General features: G+C 40.5%; 1 long non-coding RNA gene and 3 pseudogenes across 1 annotated transcript; 1 reads left to right on the forward strand and 3 right to left on the reverse strand.

The window, feature by feature from the left end:
• Window positions 1-672: 672 nt before the first annotated feature.
• LOC114793262 (uncharacterized) lies at window positions 673-791 on the reverse strand (annotated as a pseudogene).
• A 160-nt stretch (window positions 792-951) lies between these two features.
• LOC114793268 (uncharacterized) lies at window positions 952-1,070 on the reverse strand (annotated as a pseudogene).
• An 820-nt stretch (window positions 1,071-1,890) lies between these two features.
• LOC114793246 (uncharacterized) lies at window positions 1,891-2,009 on the reverse strand (annotated as a pseudogene).
• Window positions 2,010-4,830: 2,821 nt separating this feature from the next.
• LOC114793115 (uncharacterized) lies at window positions 4,831-5,429 on the forward strand. The gene is made up of 3 exons (XR_003750200.1): window positions 4,831-4,949; window positions 5,029-5,073; window positions 5,151-5,429. It is a non-coding gene; the product is annotated as an uncharacterized LOC114793115 (long non-coding RNA).
• Window positions 5,430-12,916: the final 7,487 nt, after the last annotated feature.

Consider the following 12,916-nt stretch of genomic DNA (forward strand, 5'->3'; position numbering starts at 1 on the left):
TTAAAAGTTTTTCAATAGTTAAAGATTACAGCACCTGGTATTCCCAGGTAGTCTCCCATACAAGTACTACCCAGGCCCAAGCCTTCTTATCTTCTGAGATCAGACAAGATTGGGCATTCTTCAGCTGGCTTTTCTGTACACAAACTCTGCTTGAAAATCTTGAACTTTAAACCAAAGGGGCTTGAAAACATATCAAAGAGTGTAAACTCCGCTTTACTGTCAAATTATGATGGAGAAAAGGCAAAAAGTTGGAGTGGTAAGCTTTTATTTGCAATACAACAAACAAAGTGCACACCTTCTAGAGGCAATGCAATACTGGGTCGATGAATGGAGCGGATGGAGCAGGCCCTATTGCCGACTCCCTGTTCTAAAAATCCGCTTAATATGACGTATCAGATATTAAACTGACATCAGGGTGCGTAGCACCTTAAGGCCGAGGGCTGGAAAACCCCACCTAATCGATTCAGCTCCACCCCACTCCATAGCCAAGCCTGTGAATGATCGTTGTAGAGCACACACAGACAAAGAAACCTGAAGGGAGGTTAAAAAAAAAAAAAAAAGAAAAAAGGCGGGAAAACATATCAAAGAAAGAAAATACCCCTTAACTTACTTTTAAAAAAAGTTAACAAAGTAATGTAAATACTTTCATTTTAAAAGTTTTACAATAGTTAAAGCTTACAGCACATGGCATTCCCACATAGTCTCCCATCCAAGTACTAACCAGGCCCAAGCCTTCTTAGCTTCTGAGATCAGACAAGATTGGGCAATTTTCAGCTGGTATGTCTGTAAGCAAACTCTGCTTGAAAATCTTGAACTTTAAACCAAAGGGGCTTGAACACATATCAAAGAGTGAAAACTCCCGCTTTACTGTCAAATTATGATGGAGAAAAGGCAAAAAAAGCTAACAAAGCCATGTAAATACTTTCATTTTAAAAGTTTTTCAATAGTTAAAGCTTACAGCACCTGGTATTCCCAGGTAGTCTCCCATCCAAGTACCAACCAGGCCCAAGCCTTCTTAGCTTCTAAGATCAGACAAGATTGGGCATTCTTCAGCTGGTTTGTCCATACACAAACTCTGCTTGAAAATCTTGAACTTTAAGCCAAAGGGGCTTGAACACATATCAAAGAGTGTAAACTCCCGCTTTACTGTCAAATTATGATGGAGAAAAGGTAAAAAAAGCTAACAAAGCCATGTAAATACTTTTATTTTAAAAAATGTTCAATAGTTAAAGCTTACAGCACCTGGTAGTCCCAGGTAGTCTCCCATCCAAGTACTAACCAGGCCCAAGCCTTCTTAGCTTCTGAGATCAGACAAGATTGGGCATTCTTCAGCTGGTTTGTCCGTACACAAACTCTGCTTGAAAATCTTGAACTTTAAACCAAACGGGCTTGAACACATATCAAAGAGTGTAAACTCCGCTTTACTGTCAAATTATGATGGAGAAAAGGCAAAAAGTTGGAGTGGTAAGCTTTTATTTGCAATACAACAAACAAAGTGCACACCTTCTAGAGGCAATGCAATACTGGGTCGATGAATGGAGCGGATGGAGCAGGCCCTATTGCCGACTCCCTGTTCTAAAAATCCGCTTAATATGACGTATCAGATATTAAACTGACATCAGGGTGCGTAGCACCTTAAGGCCGAGGGCTGGAAAACCCCACCTAATCGATTCAGCTCCACCCCACTCCATAGCCAAGCCTGTGAATGATCATTGTAGAGCACACACAGACAAAGAAACCTGAAGGGAGGTTAAAAAAAAAAAAAAAAAAAAAAAAAAGAAAAAAGGCGGGAAAACATATCAAAGAAAGAAAATACCCCTTAACTTACTTTTAAAAAAAGTTAACAAAGTAATGTAAATACTTTCATTTTAAAAGTTTTACAATAGTTAAAGCTTACAGCACATGGCATTCCCACATAGTCTCCCATCCAAGTACTAACCAGGCCCAAGCCTTCTTAGCTTCTGAGATCAGACAAGATTGGGCAATTTTCAGCTGGTATGTCCGTAAGCAAACTCTGCTTGAAAATCTTGAACTTTAAACCAAAGGGGCTTGAACACATATCAAAGAGTGAAAACTCCCGCTTTACTGTCAAATTATGATGGAAGTAGTAATAATTATATACTTTATGTCAAAAATGATTGATGACATATCTGTATGAGGAAAAAGCGCGTTATTTATGACCATCTACCCTTCTACATTCTCCCCTTCTCCACTGGACACTGGACACAGTGCGCGTAATTTATGGCCTTCTCCCTTTTCTGCCTTCTCCATCGGACCCTGCGCGTAATTTATGACCTCCTTCCATCCTTCCCCCTTCGGACATCTGTTATGTAAGACAAGTATGTTCCCGCGATGTCCATTCTTACATAAACACTTAGACAGGTTTTTTAAAAACAGATGTCTTACCACTTGTTTACAAACTATGGCTGTTGTGGAGGTGTTATAAGCCAGCATGCCATTACCTCTTTCTCGCAAACACTGAATCACGTGTGACTTACAAATCTCACACACACCTTAGAACGTTCTTTTAAAACAGAAACCTTATTTAAATGATATATGTTTTAAAAACTGTTTCTAGTTAAAGAAAAACTATTTTGGCTTCAAACAATGTTAATTTCATACCCCTACTGTTAAAATAAATGAAACCGTTTTATGATTTCCCTCACCCACACACACACACACACACACACACACACAGACCTAGCACATCCTCCAACAATCTTTTTAACACCTAACGCACCATATGTTTTTACAACGAGAGTCATCTGGTTCCACCATTCTCGCAAACGCTGAATCAACGTGTGACCTTTTACAAATATCACACACCCCTTAGAACTTTCTTTTAAAACAGAAACCTTATTTTTAAGTGTATGGTTTTACTCAACTACTGTTTCAGTGTTTAACACGTTTAAACACAATACTTACACAGACTTATTTTAAAAATACAAACGCATACTCTATTCATATACTGACTGAATATGGTAGAACCCCCATTTTGTATGTAGGAAGCATCACAGCACCCTCAGGACATACTCTATCGCTCTCTCCCATGTGTCGCATTACAGATGTCATATACACTTAGACTAACTTTTAAAACAGATTTCTTATCACATGTTTACAACTACGGCCATTGCTGATGGCTTATGCCCCATTTCTCCCAACGACATCCCTTTCCCCATGCACTTCCCTTCCCGGGTTCATCACACATTCTTCCCCGACACCTTGCAGAGTCTCATATTGACACACACACACACACACACACACACACACACCCACACACACACACACACACACACACACACACACAGACCAAAACAGAAACCTTATTTAAATGATATATGTTTTTTAAAAACTGTTTCTAGTTAAAGAAAACTATTTGCCTTCAAACAATGTTAATTTCATACCCCTACTGTTAAAATAAATGAAACCGTTTTATGATTTCCCTCACCCACACACACACACACACACACACACACACACACACACACACACACACACACACACACACACACACACACAGACCCTAGCACATCCTCCAACAATCTTTTTAACACCTAACGCACCATATGTTTTTACAACGAGAGTCATCTGGTTCCACCATTCTCGCAAACGCCGAATCAACGTGTGACCTTTTACAAATATCACACACCCCTTAGAACTTTCTTTTAAAACAGAAACCTTATTTTTAAGTGTATGGTTTTACTCAACTACTGTTTCAGTGTTTAACACGTTTAAACACAATACTTACACAGACTTATTTTAAAAATACAAACGCATACTCTATTCATATACTGACTGAAATATGGTAGAACCCCATTTTGTATGTAGGAAGTATCACAGCACCTTCAGGCCCCACTCTATCGCTCTCTCCCATGTGACGCATTACAGATGTCATATACACTTAGACTAACTTTTAAAACAGATTTCTTATCACTTATTTACAACTACGGCCATTGCTGATGGCTTATGCCCCATTTCTCCCAATGACATCCCTTTCCCCACGCACATCCCTCCCCGGGTTCATCACACATTCTTCCCCGACACCTAGCAGAGTCTCATATTGACACACACACACACACACACACACACACACACACACACACACACACACACACACACACAGACCCTAGCACATCCTCCAACAATATTTTAACAACTAACGCACCATATGTTTACAACGAGAGTCATCTGGTTTCACCATTCTCGCAAACACCGAATCACGTGGGACCTTACAAATCTCACGCGCGCACACACACACACAGAGGCCTATTTAACAAGAGAGGCCCACGAGGTCTTCATTCAACTGTTCGACATCACAAGGATCATCACCGGCTATGGACTCTCAGTAAGTTTTTCATAACACATAAACTATAAGTCTTGTTACAACGTATGCGTGTGTTTATTTATTTATTTGTTAATAGGTGTAACTTTTCTGTAGAACCACTCGAAGGACCATCAAACCTGGCGTGTTTTGAAACACCGGGGTTCGAAAGTCTATGGACCGAGGGTTTTGGTGCGGGTGATTCTGAACCACAAATTTCATACCAAGGTAATTGTAAAAACCACAGATCCTACTAATAATAATACCACTACATAGTTGTGAGTGTGTGTTTTTGACCGTGTATGCATTCTAATAGCAGAACATTATCCAAATTACAACGTTGTAACCGCGGATGTTGGATGCTCAGCCGACAGTTTAGGTAATATATTTATGACTATCTAATACGGTTTTTATGAAATTTTCATCATATGGTTGTGATTGTAATATCTCTCGTTCTGTACAGCAACCATCAGACAACTAGTGGACACCATTCCTAAGCCACGCGTTGATAATACAGGGGTCGACAAGCCGTCAGGTCGGAAGGCTACACGCAAACGCAAGCACCTAGCTCCCGTGGTGGATCTGTGCGTGGAAAAGGCACAAAAACATATGGTGAAAAAGCCGCAAGGTGTGTATTACATATGTTTTAACACAATTTATTATTATTTTAATAAAATATTGACAATCAGGTTTGATAAAACTATCAGGAAAGAAGACGAAAACAGCTTTCAAGCTCCCGGAAAAGCCAGAAGGTGTGTATTTACATGGTTTTAACGCAATCGTTATTTTAATGAAATATTAATTTTAACATCGTGTGATTTTGTTACAGGTAGAATCCCCGTAAACGTTGATCTCGACTTTGTCACCGATTGGACCAACGCGGATTACAAAGCGTGGGATGCTGTAGATTTTGCCAGATCAGACATCGCTACGCAAACAGAACCAAACCACATCGACCCACAGAGGTACCGGCGGTTTTCTAATCATTCTGAATGCTGTGTATGCCTTAAACAGGTATTAGATAACATTGTTAAGGTGTATGACTTGCAAGAAAAGTTGATTAGTACTGTGGGGATTATAGCCAAAGCTGTAGAACATACATCAGATCTGAAGCGTGTCGATTGGTCATCGTTATCAACGGTTTTGTTGCGTTTAAGTGGCATTTCACGTGTGTAAGGGGTGTTTTAAACCTTGTTGTCAACCATAATGGAGCCGTCTAAACGTCAATGTATTGGTGGTGATGCAGTGGACAATTTTAATAAAACACTACACGACATGTTAAACATCGAGACATGGGGGGAAATTGAGATGTTTAATAATGTTTTACATCAAATTCAAAATGGTTGTGGTGCTGAATCTGATCCAGTATCCTTAGAAGAAGGGTCGATAAGGCATGCTGTGATAGACGGGTATCATGTTACACCTAAACCACGGTTCAATGGGGTGGTACTGCGTCGTGATATTAATTTCAGATCCGTTTCGAGCAGCGACATAACATCATATATTTCACACATCCACGATGTATTCAAAGACATCGTAAAATTCTCACACACACTGGCCGGACAGAGCGGTGTTTTCGACGTCACACTGAGTGGCGATACCCTGGTTTCAGATGTTAATGCGATCCTTTCACCCGCGAATAACCATTCGTATGAAATTCTGATGGACGCCATCGAAAAAATAATCCAAAGCAATAAAAAAATCATGTGCGATGAGACACTACACCTGACTGTTTCAATCGCTAGAGGTCGTGATGGGGGCGCACGGCGTAAATTGCGTGATTTGGCTCATGATCAGATAATAAGCAAGAACAGGATGAATCTATTCTGCCCCGTTAATGTTACAAACCAATTGTGCTTCGCGATATGCCTGGCAAATTTTGTAAACCCTGAGAAACCAACAGCTTATTTAGAAAAATTGGCTGCCACATTTCAGACACGGTGTGGGCTACCTATTCACCATAAAGTCGGCTTTAATGATGTTCCAAAATTTGAGAGCTTATTGGACATCAAGATTGTGATCTTTTACAGATCAGACGTAGGGGTGTTGCAGAAATTTCAAACTAGCACTGTACCGCATACAAAAACAGCCTTTTTATACATACACGACAGCCATTACTACGGAATATTAAACCTCAAGGCGTTCATGGGGGTGCCGTATGTCTGTGAATTCTGCTATGCCGGTTACACTTCGTTCCGAGAGCATGGTTGCAAATACAGGTGTGATGTTTGTAACGACCCCGGCTGCCCTTCAAGGGTCACAGGTTCGAGATATTGCTCGTCTTGTGGGAGGTTTTGCAAGTCTGATTTTTGTTTTGACAAACATAAACAGCCGCGTCCTATGAAGAGCGATCCTGGCGTGGTGGCGTCAAATTGTGATCTTACAAAATTTTGTAAGAATTGTAACAGGCGTTACCACGTTAGTGTTAAAAAACCCAAACCACACACGTGTCCGACACCACACTGTGTTCATTGTCGTGAAGAACTGATTCCAGACGCTAAGCATGAATGCTTCATACAACCCATTAGATTGAAGGAGACAAACAACCGCTACATTTTTTTTGATTTTGAAACACGTTTCGAGAACGGCAAACATCATGCAAATTTTGTTTGCGCAATTACATTTACAGGTGTGGAGTTCACGGCTGAGGGTGACGGGTGTGTGCGTGAATTTGTGAATTGGCTCCGTCGACCGAGGTTCAACGGTTTCACATTTTTAGCACACAACGCTGCAGGGTTTGATAATTTCATACTTTTGGAATATTACTCCAAAAACGGGATCAAACTAGATGTGACAATGACTGGATGCCGTCTGATATTCATGTATGATGCATGTTTTAAACAGCGTTTTATCGACAGCTATTCTTTTCTACCGATGAGTCTGGCAAAAACAACAGCTGCGTTAAATCTCACCACCACAGAAAAGGGTTATTTCCCACACAAGTTTAACACACGCTCAAACAGCCATTACATAGGCCCATACCCGGATAAGACCTTTTATGGATATGACAACATGTCCAATGCTGGCAGACGTGAATTTGATGACTGGTACAACGAATCAGCGTGCGGTGTTTTTGATTTTCAGAAGGAACTCCGTTTCTACGGTCGAAACGACGTCGTGCTGTTAAGAGAGGCGTGTCTGAAATACCGTGACGAGTTCATAGAATGCACGGGTCTAGACCCTTTTGGTCAAACCACGTTGGCATCGTGCTGCATGGCTGTATACAAAACACACTACCTACCGCGTGATACACTCGCTCTTACACATAACAACGCGTACACAAGCCAAAACAAGGCATTTTCAGACATTAGCATCGAATGGCTGGAATATGTCAAAACAACCAGGCATGTGTACATCCAACACGCTCTGACAGAGGGTGAGGTTGTGGTTGGGAAATACTGTCTTGACGGCTATTATGAAAAAAATGGTCGTAAATACGGTTTAGAATTTAATGGGTGTATGCATCACGGACATGATTGTAAATACACACCCACCCAGACTCATCCTTTGTCAAGGCTCCCGTACAGTGTTTTAAGAAGGCAATTTGATGATAAGATTGAAACCCTCACCAAGGTGTACGGCTTAAAAGTCGAAGTTATGTGGGAGTGCCAGTGGCGTCGTTTAAAACAGGTCGAACCATCAGTCATAGAGTTCATGTCAACATATGCACACCCCAGTCGTCTAAAGCCGAGAGACAGCCTCTTTGGCGGTCGAACGAATGCGTACAAACTCTATCACAAAACATCGGACGGTGAAAAAATTCGTTACTTTGATTTCACCAGTCTCTACCCGTTTTGTCAATCATCAAAGGAATATCCGACCGGCCACCCACAGATCATTTTGAAAGACTTTGATAGTCTCGAAAATTACTATGGGTTGGTTAAAGCAACGGTGTACCCGCCACGTGGTCTCTTACACCCTGTGTTGCCATACCGATGCGGCGGCAAACTAATGTTCCCGCTTTGTAGAACATGTTGTCATCTTGAGAATCAAGCGTCACCATGTACTCATACTGACGGCGAGAGATCTCTTTCGGGTTGTTGGGTCAGCATTGAATTGATGAAAGCTGTACAGATGGGCTATGTTTTGGCAGAGATTCATGAAGTGTGGCATTTTGAACAAAGATCAGAAACGTTGTTTGCAGATTATGTGAAAACGTTTCTACAATACAAGCAGGAAGCCAGTGGGTACCCGCCGGGGGTTGTGACGGATGTTGAAAAGCATGCCTACATTGAAGATTATTTTCAAAAACAGGGTATCCGTCTGAATCCTGAAAAAATCTGTTCAAACCCTGCAAGGAGAAATATTAACAAACTCCTATTGAATTCACTTTGGGGCCGATTTTCAATGCGGGAAAACCTTCCATACACAGAGTTGTTGAAAGATCCTGACGACTTTTCGCGATACATTTTTGGGGGCGGTCGTGAAATCACACATTTTGCATTTGTCTCGGACGAAGTGGCATTGGTTCAGTGGCGTTATGCAGACGGTTATGGCGCTCAAATGCGTGACATTAATGTGTTTCTTGGAGCGTTTACAACTGCTCATGCACGCCTAGAATTATATTCTGTGATGGAGAAATTGGGTGATCGGCTGCTGTACAGCGACACAGACAGTCTAATCTTTGTCTCAAAAGATGGTGACTGGGAGCCACCCCTAGGTCCATATCTGGGCGATCTTACTGACGAGGTAGGCCCCGGGGATTACATTACAGAATTTTGTTCAGGCGGTCCGAAAACATATGGTTACATCACCGCTAACGGTAAGACATCCATGAAGGCCAAGGGTATCACTCTCAATGCTGAAAATTCAAAAGCTGTAAATCTACGCTCTCTGGTTGATTTGGTTAACAGCTATGTAATAGATAGAGACCGGTCGCAACATGTTTTAACACGCACAAACACAATTACCAGGAATAAAAGACACCTCACATTACATAACAAATCAGATGTCAAAAGGTTCAAAGTTGTGTACAACAAACGAGTCCTGCTCCCAGACTTTACGACGCTCCCCTATGGGTATTGACACAAGATGACTTTGAGAGATGTCACAGGTAAATATGTAAATAAAACATTTTTTTTTTTTTTATCATTATGTCTGTAACATCTGTATATATGTACAGTTTTCTATTATTTGTATCTGTGTGATTTTCAACATGTTTGTAACATATTGTATATATGGATGTTTGCATTATTTGCATATGTGTGATTTTTTCAATGTCTGTGACATTTGTATATTTATATTTGTATTTTTATGCTATTATATGCATGTGTGTTATTTTCTACAATAAAAATTTATGTGTATCATCTCAGGATTCGATCTCAGATTGCAACATCCGTTCTCGTGTATAGTAAGCGGACCATCAAACTCTGGAAAAACGTTTTTTGTGAAAGCGTTAATAGCCGATGCCGACCGCTTAATATCTACAACGATTGAAAACATTGTCTACATTTACGACTGCTGGCAACCTCTTTATGACGAGTTGTTAAAAATTAGGAATATTAATTTTATACAAGGTATTCCCGACACACTATCGGACGACCAACTCTTGCCGCCGACCAAACCATCGCTATTAATTATCGATGACTTAATGGATGTTGCGAGTGGCAATAAGCAGGTTGAAAAAGTGTTTACACAATACGTGCATCATAGAAATCTCAGCGCTATCTACATGGTTCAGAATTTGTTTTTTCAGGGGAAATCCAGCAGAACAATCAGTTTAAACACAAATTACCTAATACTTTTCAAAAACCCAAGAGACAATACACAGATTGCTGTATTAGCGAGACAGATGTATCCGGGTAATACCAAATTCTTCCTTGAATGTTTTAAAAACGCTACTGAAAAACCCTTTGGCTACCTCATGATTGATTATAAATCTAGAACACCTGACACACTTCGTCTCAGAACGGATCTGCTTTCAGAGTATCCGGTGGTCTATGTTCAGAAAAAAAGAGTTTAGACGCTGACATGTCTAATCGTCTTTATAGAAATCTGCCGCTTCTAAAACTCTTACTTAAGGCTAAGCCGATACAGAGACGTCTCATTTTACAAGAATCTTCGAATGAGTTGATTCTAACCTTATGCGAAGTGGTTTTGAATGTGCTCAGCGGTACAATACCATTGACAAAGTCACAATATAAAAAGTTGGAAAAAAAGAAAAAAGCTATAAAATTCATAGCCGGTAAAAAAATTGGTGTGTTAAGAAAGAAATATGTGATCAATCAAGAGGGCGGGTTCCTTTTACCTCTGTTAAGCGTCGCAGTTCCCTTTATAAGTAGTCTAATAGCGTCAAGACAGGGGGGCTAATGGAACACGCTGAAAGGATGTATTTGGTACCCCAGCGACAGCTGGACAGGTTAAAAAACGATGGTGCACCTATACCTCTGAGACAACGCGCGGAAAATGATTTGGATGCATCGATAAAAAGTGTTTTGGACAGAACTGATTTGGGGGATTATGAAAAAGCCAAATTATACTCGACACTCTTGCAGAGGTATATATCGGTGGTTAAGCAGGGTGATCATGAGACTAAATCGATAACGCTTAACCTACCACAGGCATCTGAAAATGTACAGACATCACCCACAGAAGCAGCGACCGTTGATGACGACGCTACGGTTAAAGAGGTTTTACAAAATGTACCGCAGAGAAGTAAAAGGAATGTCCGGTATATATTAGAAAAAATGATGAAATCACAGGGAGTTGCTGCATGGGGTAGAGATGGCGAATTTGTTTTCAATGGTACGATCATTCCAGGATCTCACATTTTCGATTTGGTTAAGAACGTTACCACGCCTCAATCTATGAATCCTCATAGGAGACCCAAGGGGTGGCGTGAATTCCTGAGTGCTATAGCAATGTTGAACATACCTCTTTCTACGGTTCCAAACAGACGTGTTAAAGATGAGGTCAATTCATTTAAAAACATTAACAAGACTTTTACCACCCGTGATGATGATGGTGATTCAGAACCACCCGTGTTTTCATCGCCACGTTTAGATACAAGCGCATGGTTACATTTTTAAAAAGTGTATACAGTCTTGTTTAAAACGTGTTTGAACATGCGATGACAATAAACAAACTTGATGATACATATATTTGTTTTTCGACTCATTTATTTAGAATAAGATTTTTTCATAAACACCTCACCAGATTGTATACATTGAGAGTTTTTAAACATATCACAATTATAGACATGCGGGTGTAGTTTTTTCACAAATAGCGAGACCTTTTTATCATTTTTAGTCAAGTCGTTGGAATATTTAGATAAAACATCTTCATAGCTCAAACCCTTTGACATGTGGTAGAGAAAGAATACACAGTGTTCGCCGCACGTAACCGATGATAAATCCTGAACCTGTTTATTTGAAAATTGTACATTGTAACATGTAGTTTTTAGAAATTTATAGACGGTTGACGGAAACATCTTGCTGTCTGGCCTGTTTCCAAAACTGTCAAAAAAACAACCGACGCGGTCTTCAGTTATGTACACAGCTAACCAGTGTTCACCCGGTTGGTCCGAACTGTGTGTGTTAATTATCACAGATGCTGGTAATGTTGCCACAGGTCTTTTGGGTAATTGGTCGGACGGTAGTACGCCTAAAAAACACGTGTTTGTGGAGATTTTGTCCATAATATTTAATAGTTGTACGGTGTTCATTAATTCAGTAGTGGTCCACAAGAATCTGCCTGCGATTGGACACTTCAATCATGCTATCAAATATAGCGTAAACTATTAAATTGATAGTGTTTCGAAGCGGTTGTCTAAAACGCATTTCCAATCTGATGTTCCCTGATCTAATTAACGACATGTGTTGGCTGCATTCTTCGTCCGGCGTGAGGTTAAAAGCGTAGAGTGTGTAACCGTTCAAGAAATCCTCTCTGTCGATAGACAATGCCCGATTTTTTAGATGTCTGCCGGTTGATAACGCCAACTGATAAAACTCTCTTATAGCAGAACCTTCTATGTACTGTGGTTGAAACGGCTTGGCTGGGAATTGCTGTCCGTCCACATACACTGCTAGGAATTCTAAATCATAATGTTTGAATGCAAAAGGGTTTTTAGCATAAGATCCTGAAAATGCGTCATTATCAACCATCCCAATCACAATGGCTTTTGGTAGTGTCCCCAAAAACAGGTTTTCCTGATTAGCGACGCGTGTTCCGGCGGGCACGGAGAAATTTTTTAAGTATACCCTGTCGATAGGGTATTTAGCTGTTGCTGTGAGTAATGCCTGCGCGTGTCCCAACCTGACAGCTGGTGACACTGAAACCTTTTTAACAAACATGGACGCTGCCAGTATGTTTATTTTATAACCCAAATTGTCACTGCGCATTAAGCAAAATTCATCTTTAGCACGTGTTAATCGAATTTTTATATCAACGCCGTTCAACATGAGTTTTTCTTGAAAAAAGATATCGCTGTGTATGGGAGATAATAATTCAACAACGCTACTAGCATTAGTGAATGCGGCCCTCTTGTTCAACCCCCGGTTTGCTCCAGCCGGATCCGCAGTATCCATATGACCCGCAGTGTCCTTGTAAAATAGGCCCGCTGAGAAAAGCGTTTCTAACGCATGACGGTCATAATTT

The sequence above is a fragment of the Denticeps clupeoides genome, chromosome 6 (assembly GCF_900700375.1).
Source record: "Denticeps clupeoides chromosome 6, fDenClu1.1, whole genome shotgun sequence".
NCBI lineage: Eukaryota > Metazoa > Chordata > Actinopteri > Clupeiformes > Denticipitidae > Denticeps > Denticeps clupeoides.